Consider the following 13,898-nt stretch of genomic DNA (forward strand, 5'->3'; position numbering starts at 1 on the left):
CGCTACCCAAGTTTGGAATCATCGCTTTTACAAGTGAGTGCATAGTTACTTTCATCTTACACATAGATATGAAGTATTTTATATAAATTACGTGCTATGTGTGCATATAACCTGTATACTTGCTATCTATGTTGGATGAACGATTTTATACATGTTTTAAATAATTTAAGCTGTATATGTATTTTATATCTAATAATATGTTGGGTAAAACATGAATAGATGAATGATGAGAGATGAAAGATGATATGAGTAAGCATTGGCAGCTATAGACTTAGTGCCTAATAAATAACATCGATAGCTATGGACTTAGTGCCTGTTGGATAAACGCTGGTAGTTATGGACTTAGTACCTGTTAGATAAATGTTGGTAGCTATGGACTTAGTACCTATTAGATAAACACGGGTAGCTATGGATTTAGTACCCGATGAATGAACTTTAGCAGCTATGGAATTAGTGATTTACGAACGAGCATTGGCAGCTATGGACTTAGTGCCTGTCATATAAACCCTGGAAGCAATGGAGTTCGGAATGAACGAATGCAAGATAGATGATTCTTAGGGTAGACCCTTAAGAATAAAAAAGATATTGGGGATGGGTAATTGGGTTAATTGTTTGATGATTAAACATTATAATTATATTAATGTTGGTTGAAAACCCTATGTACTCACCAGGTTTCCCAACTTGACCCACTCAGTTTATTTGTATCACAGGTGTCGATATGAAGTTACATTACACTGAGAGATTAAGGAGATGTAAATCACTAGTGATAATGAATTTAAGTTATGTTTATGCTTATGTTTCTGTATTGACGATGACATCCCAATGTTTTAAAAATGAATAAAATACATTTCATTGGAAATGCTTGATAACGTATTTATCATGTTTTTTTGGGAACAAATTCCGCAAAACTTTTCTTTAAAAGGTTACTCTGATTTTCAAAATAAAGCATAAACAAATCGGTCTTTTTTGGCCGTAAAAATGGGGATGTCACAAGTAGTACGGGCCCATTCTTCCTTCCACATCTACTTGTATTAGTCTCTATAGATCATCACAAACTACCCGAAAGCAAACCCAACAATTAGGATATGCATACATCATATACTCACTCTCTCGAGAGTGGCTAATCATCACTCAAACTGGCCTGCTACACCAATCTTGCTACAACTCGTGCATGCTTATCATACATAACGTTATATTTCAAAGACAGTCGAATAGTTGGTTCTATCCTAGGCACACAACCAGATAAGGAACATGAAATAAGGCTAAATTAAACATTCTCAAGCTATAAAATCTTATTTATATACAACTATGATGCACACACTAAGCAACTATAGTAATGATGTCAATTTCATCTATCATACAACAAATTATCCTAGGCTGCCAGGCATCATACATCAGGCAATTATATCATGCAATTCATTAAGATCCCTAGCCTAATACTACCATGCAGTTTTATCATAATCATCATAAGCAAATAAAAATGTGGGTTAGGGGTGTTGATCGGGTAAATTTTTTGGGTTTCGGGTAATTCGGGTAAGGTAATTCAGGTTTTTCATGTTAAAAAAAAATACTCATTAACCGAACTGAATTAAATTCGGGTAATTCGGGTTTGGGTAATTCAGGTAGTAGGTCGGGTTAGGGTAATTCGGGTATTGCCTGAAAATAATGTAAATAAATAAATATGTCGTTCTCTATTAGTCTTATTTATATAAACAAACGATACATACACAAAGTTACTCAAACTTTGACAATTGAGATTTTTTAGTCAATAATACTTGAGATATCAAGTAATCTTTTAACAACTTAATCTAATTAATAATAAGATGTTTCTTTGTCTTCGTATGGTTCGATACTTCGATGGAATACTCAAGAAATAGATAAGGTTTTTTTTTGAAATTAATGATCGAGAATGAGCGTAAAGTCATAAACAACATATGGATAAGTGTGGATGTTACCCAACGGGTCTTTATTTTTTAAATAAATCGGGTATTTCAGATACACCCGAAATCGTATACATATACCCTATACCCGGTCTAAAAAAATCGGGTACCCCGAATACCCGAAAAGATATACCCGATACCCGAGTTACCTGACCCGGTTTACCCGAATTGAAAACGGGTCGAGTGTGTAATTCGAGTTTTGGTTATTTTCAACAAGGCTAGTGTGGGTAACGTGGGGTATACTTTATTGCTTCGGATGATCGTACACATCTCATCTTTCCTTGGTTACTTTGGAAAACAATTTTGAAAACTTTTACAACTCCTCAGTCTGAGTCTAGATTCACACGAATGCTCATCCAATTCTCTGAAACCAGGGCTCTGATACCAACTTCTAACATCCCAAAGATAAAGGTAAAATTTTCATTTTCAAAACCATCCAAAAACCATAAGTTTCTACAAATCATAGTTCCTAAAATGTCAAAACATGAATCAGAGTATCCCAAAATCATAAACTCATAAAATATCTAGGATGATGTGCACGATCACGCCTTCGCCTTGCCCATATCTTGTGAAGTGCCTGAAACCATAACAATCAATTGTACGCCAAAGCTTAGTGAGCTCCCCCAAAATACCACACACAACTATACATCATGCATACATGAGCCTTCAGCTTGACTGGACCGCCTCCTAGGGCCTACAGCCTTTCTGAACCGCTCTTCGGGCCTTCAGCCTAATTGGATCGCCTCTCAGACCTTCAACCTATCTGGACCTCCCCGGCTATCTTAGTCTTCAGCACAAAGGAGGACCGCCTCAACCCAACAAACCATAACATGTCGACTTATGCAATAACAATCAATAACCAACAAGTATAGGTAATCACACACATCTACCAGTCTAACACATACTCAGTGAACAGAGGTAATCATACATGTCAACCAGTCTATTATATAACCAGCATAACATCAATCCAATATACCATAATACATAATCCAGTGGGCTGGCATTACTGCCTTCGACCCAAAACTCACCTTATAGTCTAAGATATAGCAAAATTGATTTTTGCTCCAAATGCCAACTCTACAGGTCACCTATACAACAAACAATGACCTAATCTCAAACTACTGATCAAACTATCCAAAATACACCTAAGTCAAACTTGGTCAAAAAGTCAAAGGCGGTCAACACAGACTGAGTACGCCCAACATACTCAGTCCATACATTGGAGTAGTTGTGATCTCTCCAACTACAGGGCCTTTGCCCCGTATGCAGCATACCACCTGGTACGCCCAATGCACTCAACCTAAATCCATTTTTCCTCATTAAGTGCTTAATCCATTAAGACCTCACATCCAAAGCTGAGATCTAGCCTCAAATATCATTCTAAGTCATAAACATTCCAACTTTATGACTTTCCATGGCTTGAAGGAGTCCAAAAACCAAAACCCTAACTTAATACACAAACTAAAGCATCATAACTCTTTCATGGAGGGAAGAAAGGGACCAAGATCACATTTCTTTGGTTCCTAGCACTCAAAAACGTATGAAAGGACAACTCTTATGGTTTAGAGTAAGCTATAATCATGAACACCACGGTTATGGGACCAAAATGCATAAAAATCTAAGAACTAGCAAGATCCAAGGAAAACATTCATCAAGTTCCAAGCTTTATACCTTCAAGGGATGCTTGACGGTGAGATACTTCTGGATCTAAGTTTCCTTGAGCGTCCAAGATGTTCTACCACCTTATTCCTCCACCACAAGCACAAGACTACACTCTTTTGAAGCTCAAAATCACACATCAAAGAACTAGGGTTTGCAAGGGACATTTTTGGGAGATGGAGGCTGACGGAGGAAAAGGGGTTTGAGGGATAAGGAAGTTTGAATAGTACTCAAACCCTAAAAATTAGGGTTTACTCACCTGCCACGTATGACCAACGTACATATGAGTACGCCCAACATACTCACATGTACATGCGTCCCATTTTAATGAGCTACGCTAAGATTACGCCCCAAGTATGCTTGACATAAGGACCAATTTTGCAACATATTTATACTTTTAGGTCAAAAAGAAAAATACTTGATGTATGGGTGTTAACCATCCAGCACAAGAGGGGAGTCCATCCTGGTTGTCTGCCGCTTGGTGGTTGCATGACTTCCGTTGATCAATGCCTCCTTCGTTGTTTCATCCTCAGAGGTCTGAGATAGACGATTGTTACAGGAAACACCACTAACGGGTGCATCCACCAAACCAGGTTCAGCGTGACCGATGGAACCCTCCGTTGTGATGGCAGAAGGAGTAGCAAGTGTCAGTGCCCGATCATTTTTAACGAGGGGAGGAAGGATATTTATCAATGGTAGCTCATGGTACTGGAAATCGCCCTTATACTTGCCTCGCATAACCATCTCAATGGATAAAACCCTTTCGATACATGCAAATACAAAAAGAAAATGACTTACCCACCCTTTTTTGTTCCATAAAAGTAAAGGGGGGGGGGAGGATGTGACAACCCGTAATTTCTATTCTTGTAAAAGTCACACTTATTCAATAAAAGTCAAACTTATGCTTTGATGTAATCTTAAGGGTAGATTAATAACCTTTGCATGTTAAACACTTAGTTAGAAAGGAGTTGGGAAATTTGAAGCTTAAAACATTCAAAAAAAATCAAAAGAACCTCGCAGAACCGCAAACCCCTCGCAGCCGAAATCATCTCGCAACCGAAAACCTTTGGTTCTCGGCCGTAACCTCTTCGGGCCGTGATCATGCTTCGGACCATAAACCTTCGGTTTGCGGCCGTGAACTCACCTCGGACCGCAAACACTACCCATATATATATATATATATATATATATATATATATATATATATATATATATATATATATATATATATATATATATATATATATATATATATATATATGAGTTTGACCGATTTTATCCTCACTTCTTCACTTCTGACCGCAAACTCCATCTTTTACTCTCAAGTCTCCAACCGGAAACCCTGTCTCTTCACTCATTTATCCAACGAAGATCCTTGTATCACCTTCGGACCTCGTTGTGACTCATAAAAAGTTCATATTTTCTTCAATCAAGCATTCTCCATTTATGGTTTACAGTCGTAAACCCTTGAGTCTTCAAAGGCCGAAAACTCTTTACGGTCGTGAACACCAAAGGCTGGCCGTAGACACCAAGCAACTTCTTGATTTTGGTTCTAACACTTCTTTTGTAAGTGTTCCTTACATCCTAGGTTGTTTCCTTAAATTCCTTAGAGGTTATATTCACTAATTGTATGCCTATATACTATGTGATATGCATTTTAGGACTTGTTTTGTCTCGGGATCTAACTCGGGGAATTTATTATCCAATATCGAACATTCAATCGAATCACTCACTTAAGGTGAGTTCATACCCCTATAATTTACCTTTTAAAATGCTTTTAGGGGGGGGGGGATACAAGTAGAACATAATTTATATTGTATTAACATTTACATGTGTAAACAAACAAACGAAGGATTTCTTATGCTTATAATTGTTGTTAAAATCATTCCAAAAACTCTTTTAAACTATTTTAGATTGTTGTTTATTATAAAAATCGTATTCGTTTATATATTTATATTGTGTTAAGATTTGGTTGTGGGCTTAGGGTAGGATCAGTAGTCCGATTGTCGGCTAAATCATAGTTATACTTGCTAAATATATACATGAATATTAAACTCCATTTTCAAAGTACATACTTAACTCAGTTGCACACATTGGACAAACGAGTCTTTTCTACAAATCAGTAACAGTTCAAACAAACATACTAGTAAACTATAATAGGTATAGTTTAGAGGATCATTACATACTATTTCTAGAACAGAGGAACAATACATGAGTCAATACATACATACTATTACCATTCATTACAAAGTATGCTATTCATTTACAAGAACAAGAAGGAACTTACATACTATAACAAGAACATTAAAACTAAAATGTGAGATACTATTTCATGGCATAGCAATATTCTTGTTGTGTCACGTTTTATAACCAGAGTCTACTGGAGGGAGACCGTGAGTTTGTGTATAGATCCATACGAGATTGACCATCCTACAACTTGTTGCTAGCTACAGTGGGACCTGCAGGTCTACGGGTGACAAATGTCATACCATTTTCGACGCTTGAAGAACGTCGTGTTTTATAGTCTATCAAGTATGGTTACAACCTTATCACATTTTAACCTTAATTAACCGATTTGGTTTCAAGGTAGTTAATGCATCAGTAGTGTATTTTATGCAATACTACTGTAAATCTTCATTTTTCCATTACATTCATACAATGATATTCTCACATGAGAAGCGCATACTATTTTTCGAGTAAAGATAGTTTTACAAATATGGAAAACATATATTTATTCTATTTCAAGTACAAACATACATTTTACACTATTTTGAAGAGAACAGAACATACAAACAGTTGAGTCTTGGTAGAAGACTACTTTTCATTTAAGCAGAAAATATAGAATTTTCTGGGAAGTATACAAACATTTTCACTAGACAGATACAAACATTTTCACCAAACAAATGCAAACACTTGACACTAAAATACTTATGAACTCACCAACTTAAATGTTGATACTCTCTTTCAAAATAACTTGTATTCTCAGGTCACCAGTAGACAGGTACACTAGGCCAGGTTTTGAGAAGACGGAGCATGTTCAAGAGTCGTCTTTTATTTTGTTATATATACATTTTTTTGGGTCATAAAACTATTCACATAACACACTTGTATTAATTCTATAATTAATGCAATGGATATTGTTGCTTGTTTTACTATTATGCATTGCTATGATATTGTAAATGACGTCCTTCGCCCCCGAACGTTTCCGCCGTTCTAGGTTTGGGGGTGTGACAGATTGGTATCCGAGCATTGTTTATAGTGAACTAAGTATATTAACCCATAAAATATATAAAACTATAAAAACATTGGGATTAAAACACTCTTACCAAGTGTTATAATTTTTAAATAATAAAATATTTTACTAAAGTATACATACATGCATTCATACTTGAACAGTGTCATACTAGAACAGAACAAAAATATTGTGATTGTTGAACATCACAGGTAGGCTTGGGGATATATAATCAAGTATGGGATTGATATAGCCTGATCAACTATAACTACCCGAGAAGTGATTAGCATATGCCTTGGGATGGTTGTGGTGTTGCAACAAGTCTAAAAACTTACCAACTATACTACGAAGAAACACTAGAACATAACATAAACTTAAAATACTAGAAGAGTATTTTGTTGTACTATAATTACTTATGTGAAAACTAAAAATGACCCTTACTAGTAGGTCTATAGTTGCTGAGTGGATACGCTTAGGTTATATGTGACCAAGATGTAATAGACTTAGAATCTGTGATCTTCGCTTTACTTCCTGTTCCTTGTTTGGTTGTGGTCTTAGAGTTGGATCGCTTATTCGAAGGTCTATTCTATCTTTAGTTATATATAGCTGGTATGCACTACGTAAGTATAGAAGTAACTAGTAAGGATCATCCTATAATTATCTTTAGTAATACATTGATTATATGTTTCTTACCTGCCTATTCTCGCGTAGATAACATGGCTGGATTTCATCTGCCGGGAGACCCGTACTTTCCCGATCTAGGGAATGGGGGATGGCTCGAAGCTGATCCACAAGAAGATAACCCGGTAGTCCCAGAGGAAGAAGGCTTCGAGGAGAGTTCTCAAGAGGAGAACAGAGATGAGATTCAAGAAGACTCTGACTCAGAACACGAGGTCTATAATACACCTCAAGTTGCCCAAAATCCTAACCCTCGACAGGATTTTCAAGGCCTGGCGCCTCTGTGGGCAGTAAACTTGGGAAGGTGGAGCCACGATCAGGGACAACCACCTCCTTATAATGGAGACCGAAGCTTCTACAACATAAACGAGGGAGGCTCGGCTGATAGAATCCTCCATATCTTGGTCCGTCTTGTTGCTCGCAATGCTGAAAAAGGAAGCGCAACCATCGACAAAGTCATGGAAATCCGTGCTAACTCAGGAGTCAACGCAGTTTGTCTCCGCCATCTGACCGATGACCAGGAGTTAACAAGGACTCACACTGACGCCCTACAGATATAACTGAATGCATGGCAATCCGAAGTTAGTTATCTTCAACAGAACCAAGTGGCATTGCAAAGGCGTGTGTGGGAAACAGAATAGCAGTTGGCTGAATCCAGGGCAGAATCTAGTGCCAACCAGAACGACACTTCTCACGAGTAGAGCATACTCTACTCTCTCTTTTGGATATAGATTAAGTCTGCTTTTAGATTCTAGTATTATTTTCATGTTCATATTTAAACCTTGAACTTCTATTTCGTTAGGTCTTTGTGTTGTCAAAGTTTTCTCTATATTGGTATGTTGTAGACCTTTTACAAGGTCAATTTTTTTTCCGAACTCTATACATCGATAATACCAATCATATTAACAGGCATATAATTCTCTTGGAAAATCTCTATCCAAATACTTTCATCTTTCTAGTGGTAGACCTCTATTGCAAACAATTACATGTTGAACTATGGTGAATTAGTTCAAGGAGCAATCACATTATACTCACTATTGAATTCTTACAATTAACTTCATCTTTTTAAACTTATAGTTGAAAGATGCCTCCTCGCAAATCAAACAGGCACAATCCGCCAATAACTCCAACTCAACCACCACCTCCACCTTAATTCGATCATGTAGTTTTTCAAGCTGCAGTGACTGCGACTGTATCGGTAACCTTAACTCAAATCAATGCTAGGGGTACTAACGGGGGTGGAATGGGTATTAACTCTATCCAAGGTGATAGTCATGGACACCCTAGGGAGTGTTCGGACAAGGACTTCACCAACTGCAAACCCAAAGCTTTTAATGGTACTGGGGGAATCATTGCTCTGTCACAATGGTTTGAGAAAATGGAGTCTATCTTTGAGATCTACTCCTGCCCAGAAGGAAACAAAGTAAAATTTGCTGCCTGCACCTTCTGCGATATAGCCCTCACATGGTGGAATGGCCATGTCAAGTCACTTACTCTCATAGTGGCTAACGCAATGGGCTGGGAAACACTGAAGGATCTTATGACAGGGGAATACTGCCCGAGGGGCGAAGTTCAGGAACTTGAACAGGAACTTTGGGGCCTTACAATGAAAGGTTCTGACATAGTAGCCTACACGACTAGATTCAATGATCCGGTGGCTTTATCTCTGGGGATGGTCCCCACGGAGGGCAAAAAGATCGAGAGGTACAGCTGGGGATTGGTACCTCCATTTCAGGGGAACGTATTGGCTTCGAACCCCTCTATATTCGAAAATGCCAAATGATTGGCACAACGACTCATTGACCATGGAGTCCGTCCTCAGGCAACTACCCCTGATGTCCCAGATCCGAACAAAACAAACGACAACAAGAGGAAATCTTGGGACAGAAAGAAGAACGAGTCGGTAGAGAACTCCGCCAAGAAACATCAGATTGTAGCTGCTCATGCCGCAATAACCACTGTTGTCCCTGCACTAGCAAAGCTATACGCTGGGAGTCTGCCAAAATGCTGCAAGTGCAACTTCCATCATAATGGACCCTGCCAGGAGATGCACTGTGCTAACTGCAACAGGAAGCGGCACACTGCCCGTTTCTGTAAGGCACCGGCAAGACCAATCTCCCAGGTCCCTGGTACTGGAGTAGGCCAGGCCTGCTACGGGTGCGGTGAAGTTGGGCACTTCAAACGGAACTGCCCAAAGATGGGGAATACTGGCGGAGTAGGAAGAGTTTTGGCTATTGGCCATGAGGAAGCTGTAGCAGACCCTACAGTGGTCACGGGTATGTTTCTCCTTAATAACTCTTATGTATGCATATTATTTGATAGTGGAGCGGAGAGGAGTTTCATGAGTCAAAAATTTGCACACTTACTTAAACAACAACCACAAGCACTAAAAGAAACGTTCACCGTAGAAATGGATAACGGGAAGACTGAGAGCACTCACGATATATACATAGGATGTACCCTCTCGATAGATAGCTATTCATTTGAAATCGACCTCATGCCTGTCTCAATTAAAAGTTTTGACGTCATTATCGGCATGGATTTGGTTGAGTCTTCATCGTGATGACATCATGTGTTTTGAGAAAGCCGTTCGTCTTAACCTACCGAATAGCGGAACCCTAGTTATCTATGGCGACAAACCAGGCACGAACCATCGAATCATCTCAAGTATTCAAGCCTAGAAGTAATTACGAAAGGAATATCATGTGTTCCTTGCTCACGTGGTTGACATGAACCAAAAGGTGAATGATATAAAGAACATCCCCAAAGTCTGTGACTTTCCCGACATATATCCTGAAGAACTTCCAGGATTGCCTCCACAACGTCAGGTCGAGTTCAGCATCGACTTAATCCCAGGAACTACCCGTGTAGCCAAGTCGCCCTACCGTCTAGCACCAGCTGAGATGCAGGAACTATCCGGTCAACTGAACGAACTACTCAGCAAGGGATTTATAAGACCAAGCTTCTCACCCTGGGGAGCACCGATATTTTCGTAAAGAAGAAATACGGATCGTTCCGTATGTGCATCAACTATCGAGAGCTAAACAAACTTACCGTTAAGAACCGATACCCTCTACCACGTATAGAAGATTTGTTCGACCAACTTCAAGGAGCAAGCTACTTTTCAAACATTGACCTGAGATCCGGGTATCACCAGATACGAGTGTTAGAGGAAGATGTTCCTAAAACAGCTTTCCGAACTCGTTATGGTCACTACGAGTTTGTACTGATGCCTTTCAGATTAACCAATGCGCCCGCAATGTTCATGGACTTGATGAACCGGGTGCGCCTTCCTTAATTTGATCATTTCGTTATTGTATTCATCGATGACATACTTATATATTCGCGCAGTAAGGAGGAACATAGTCAACACTTATGACAAATCTTGGAAACACTATGAGCAGAGAAACTTTATGCGAAGTTCTCCAAATACAAATTTTGGATTCGAAGAGTCGAATTCTTAGGTTACGTGGTTGGTGAAGAAGGAATTCACGTGGACCCTTCCAAAATCAAGGCCATCGAGACCTGGTCGGCACCAAGGACGCCTACGGAAATCCGTCAATTTCTAGGCCTCGCCGGCTACTATCGCAGATTCATACATAACTTCTCAAGGATCGCGAAACCACTTACTACATTGACCCAGAAAGGTGTAACCTTTGACTAGGAAGAGAAACAAGAAAAAACGTTTCAAACGCTGAAGCAAGCCTTATGCAGTGCACCGATATTAACCCTCCCAGAAGGGATAGAAGATTTCGTGGTATATTGCGATGCATCCAACCAAGGGCTTGGCTGTGTTCTTATGCAACGGGGAAAGGTCATCGCTTATGCCTCAAGACAGCTTAAGACACACGAAGTCAACTATACTACACATGATCTTGAGTTGGGAGCAGTAGTATTCGCTCTAAAGATCTGGAGACACTACTTGTATGGTACGAAACACACTATCTTTACAGACCACAAAAGCCTTCAACACATATTCGACCAGAAGGAGCTCAACATGAGACAACGACGGTGGGTCGAGCTACTCAATGACTACGAATGCAAAATTCGTTATCATCCCAGTAAAGCCAACGTAGTAGCTGACGCCCTAAGTCGGAAAGAATACTCAGGTCATAGAGTCAAGGCATTGACTATGACAATCCATTCACATCTGTCCACACAAATTAAGGAGGCTAGGCAGGAAGCCTTAAAACCTGAAAATGTGACAGGTGAATCCCTTAGAGGGATGGATAAGAACTTAGAAGTCAAGGGTGACGAAGCCTTATACCTCATGGATCGAATCTAGACACCGAAGCTCGGTGGTTTCAGAGACGTTGTCATGAACGAAGCGCACAATACTCGATACTCCGTTGATCCAGGTTCAGATAAGATATATTTGGATCTCAAAAAGTTATATTGGTGGCCTAACATGAAAGCAGAGATTGCTACCTTCGTGGGCAAGTGTCTTACTTGCGCCAAGGTTAAGGTCGAATACCAAAAGCCCTTAGGTTTACTACAACAACCGGAGATACCTGAGTGGAAGTGGGAGCGGATTACAATGGACTTCATAACCAAGTTTCCCAAGACCACGGGTGGTCTCGATACCATTTCGGTGATCGTAGACAGGTTAAATAAGTCCGCACACTTCCTGCCAATCAAAGAAACCGACAAGATGGAGAAACTGACAAGAACATACATTAGGGAGATTGTGGGACTAGATGGTGTTCCTATATCTATCATCTCTGATAGAGACAGTAGATTCACTTCAAGATTTTGGCAGTCGCTACAAAAGTCCCTGGGAACTAGTATGGACATGAGTACAACCTACCACCCACAAACTGATGGACAGAGTGAGAGGACGATACAAACGTTGGAAGACATGCTGAGAGCTTGTGTGATCGACTTTGGTAAAGCATGGGATATCCATTTACCATTGGTCGAGTTTTCATACAACAAAAGCTACCATTCTAGTATCAAAGTTGCCCCATTTGAAGCCCTCTATGACCGGAAGTGCAAATTCCCTCTGTGCTGGGCTGAGGTGGGTGACACGCAACTAGCTAAAGGACAAGTTCCTGACAACACTCTTACGGGTCCAGAAATCATTCGGGAAACGACAAAGAAGATTGTTCAGATTCGTGAACGATTGAAAGTCTCTAGAGACCGACAGAAAAGCTACGCTGACAAAAGACGGAAACCTTTGGAATTTCAGGTTGGTGACCTTGTTCAACTGAAGGGCTCACCCTGGAAGGGCTTGATACGCTTTGGAAAGCGTGGCAAACTAAATCCAAGGTACATTGGACCTTTCAAGATTCTCACTAGAATCGGCCCTGTAGCTTACAAACTCCGACTACCTCAAGAACTTAGCAACGTACACCCTACCTTCCACGTACCGAACCTAAAGAAGTGTCTGTCTGATGAGACTCTCGTTATCCTACTCGATGAAATCGATATCAATGAGAGCCTCAACTTCGTGGAAGAACCGGTCGAGATCATGGATAGGGAAGTCAAACAAACCAAACAAAGCTGTATTCCGATATTGAAGGTCCGCTGGAATGCGAAACGGGGACCTGAATTCACTTGGGAGCGGGAGGATCAAATGAAACACAAATATCCTCATCTTTTCCCTTAGTCCATGTGTATTTCTTAGTCTTAATTTCGGGACGAAATTTCCTTTAACGGGGGGATGATGTGACAACCCGTAATTTCTACTCTTGTAAAAGTCAAACTTATTCAATAAAAGTCAAAATTATACTTTGATGTAATCTTAAGGGTATATTAATAACCTTTGCATGTTAAACACTTAGTTAGGAAGGAGTTATGGAAATTTGAAGCTTAAAACATTCAAAAAAATCAAAAGAACCTCGCAGAACCGCAAACCCCTCGCAGCCGAAATCGTCTCGCAACCAAAAACCTTCGGTTCTCGGCCGTAACCTCTTCGGGCCGTGATCATGCTTCGGACCGTAAACCTTCGGTTTGCGGTTGTGAACTCACCTTGGAACACAAACACTACTCCTATATATATATATATATATATATATATATATATATATATATATATATATATATATATATATATATATATATATGGGTTTGACCGATTTTATCCTCACTTCTTCTCTTCTGACCGCAAACTCCATCTTTTACTCTCAAGTCTCCAACCGTAGACCATGTCTCTTCCCTCATTTATCCACGTAAGATCCTTGTTTAACCTTCAGACCTTGTTGTGAATCATCAAAAGTTCATCTTTTATTCAATCAAGCATTCTCCATTTCTGGTTTACAGTCGTAAACCCTTGAGTCTTCAAAGGCTGAAAACTCTTTACGACCGTGAACACCGAAGGCTGGCCGTAAACACCAAGCAGCTTCTTGATTTCGGTTCTAACACTTCTTTTGTAAGTGTTCCTTACATCC

This window comes from Lactuca virosa, chromosome 5, assembly GCF_052849685.1.
Source record: "Lactuca virosa cultivar CGN04683 chromosome 5, Lactuca_virosa_CGN04683_v6, whole genome shotgun sequence".
Lineage (NCBI taxonomy): Eukaryota > Viridiplantae > Streptophyta > Magnoliopsida > Asterales > Asteraceae > Lactuca > Lactuca virosa.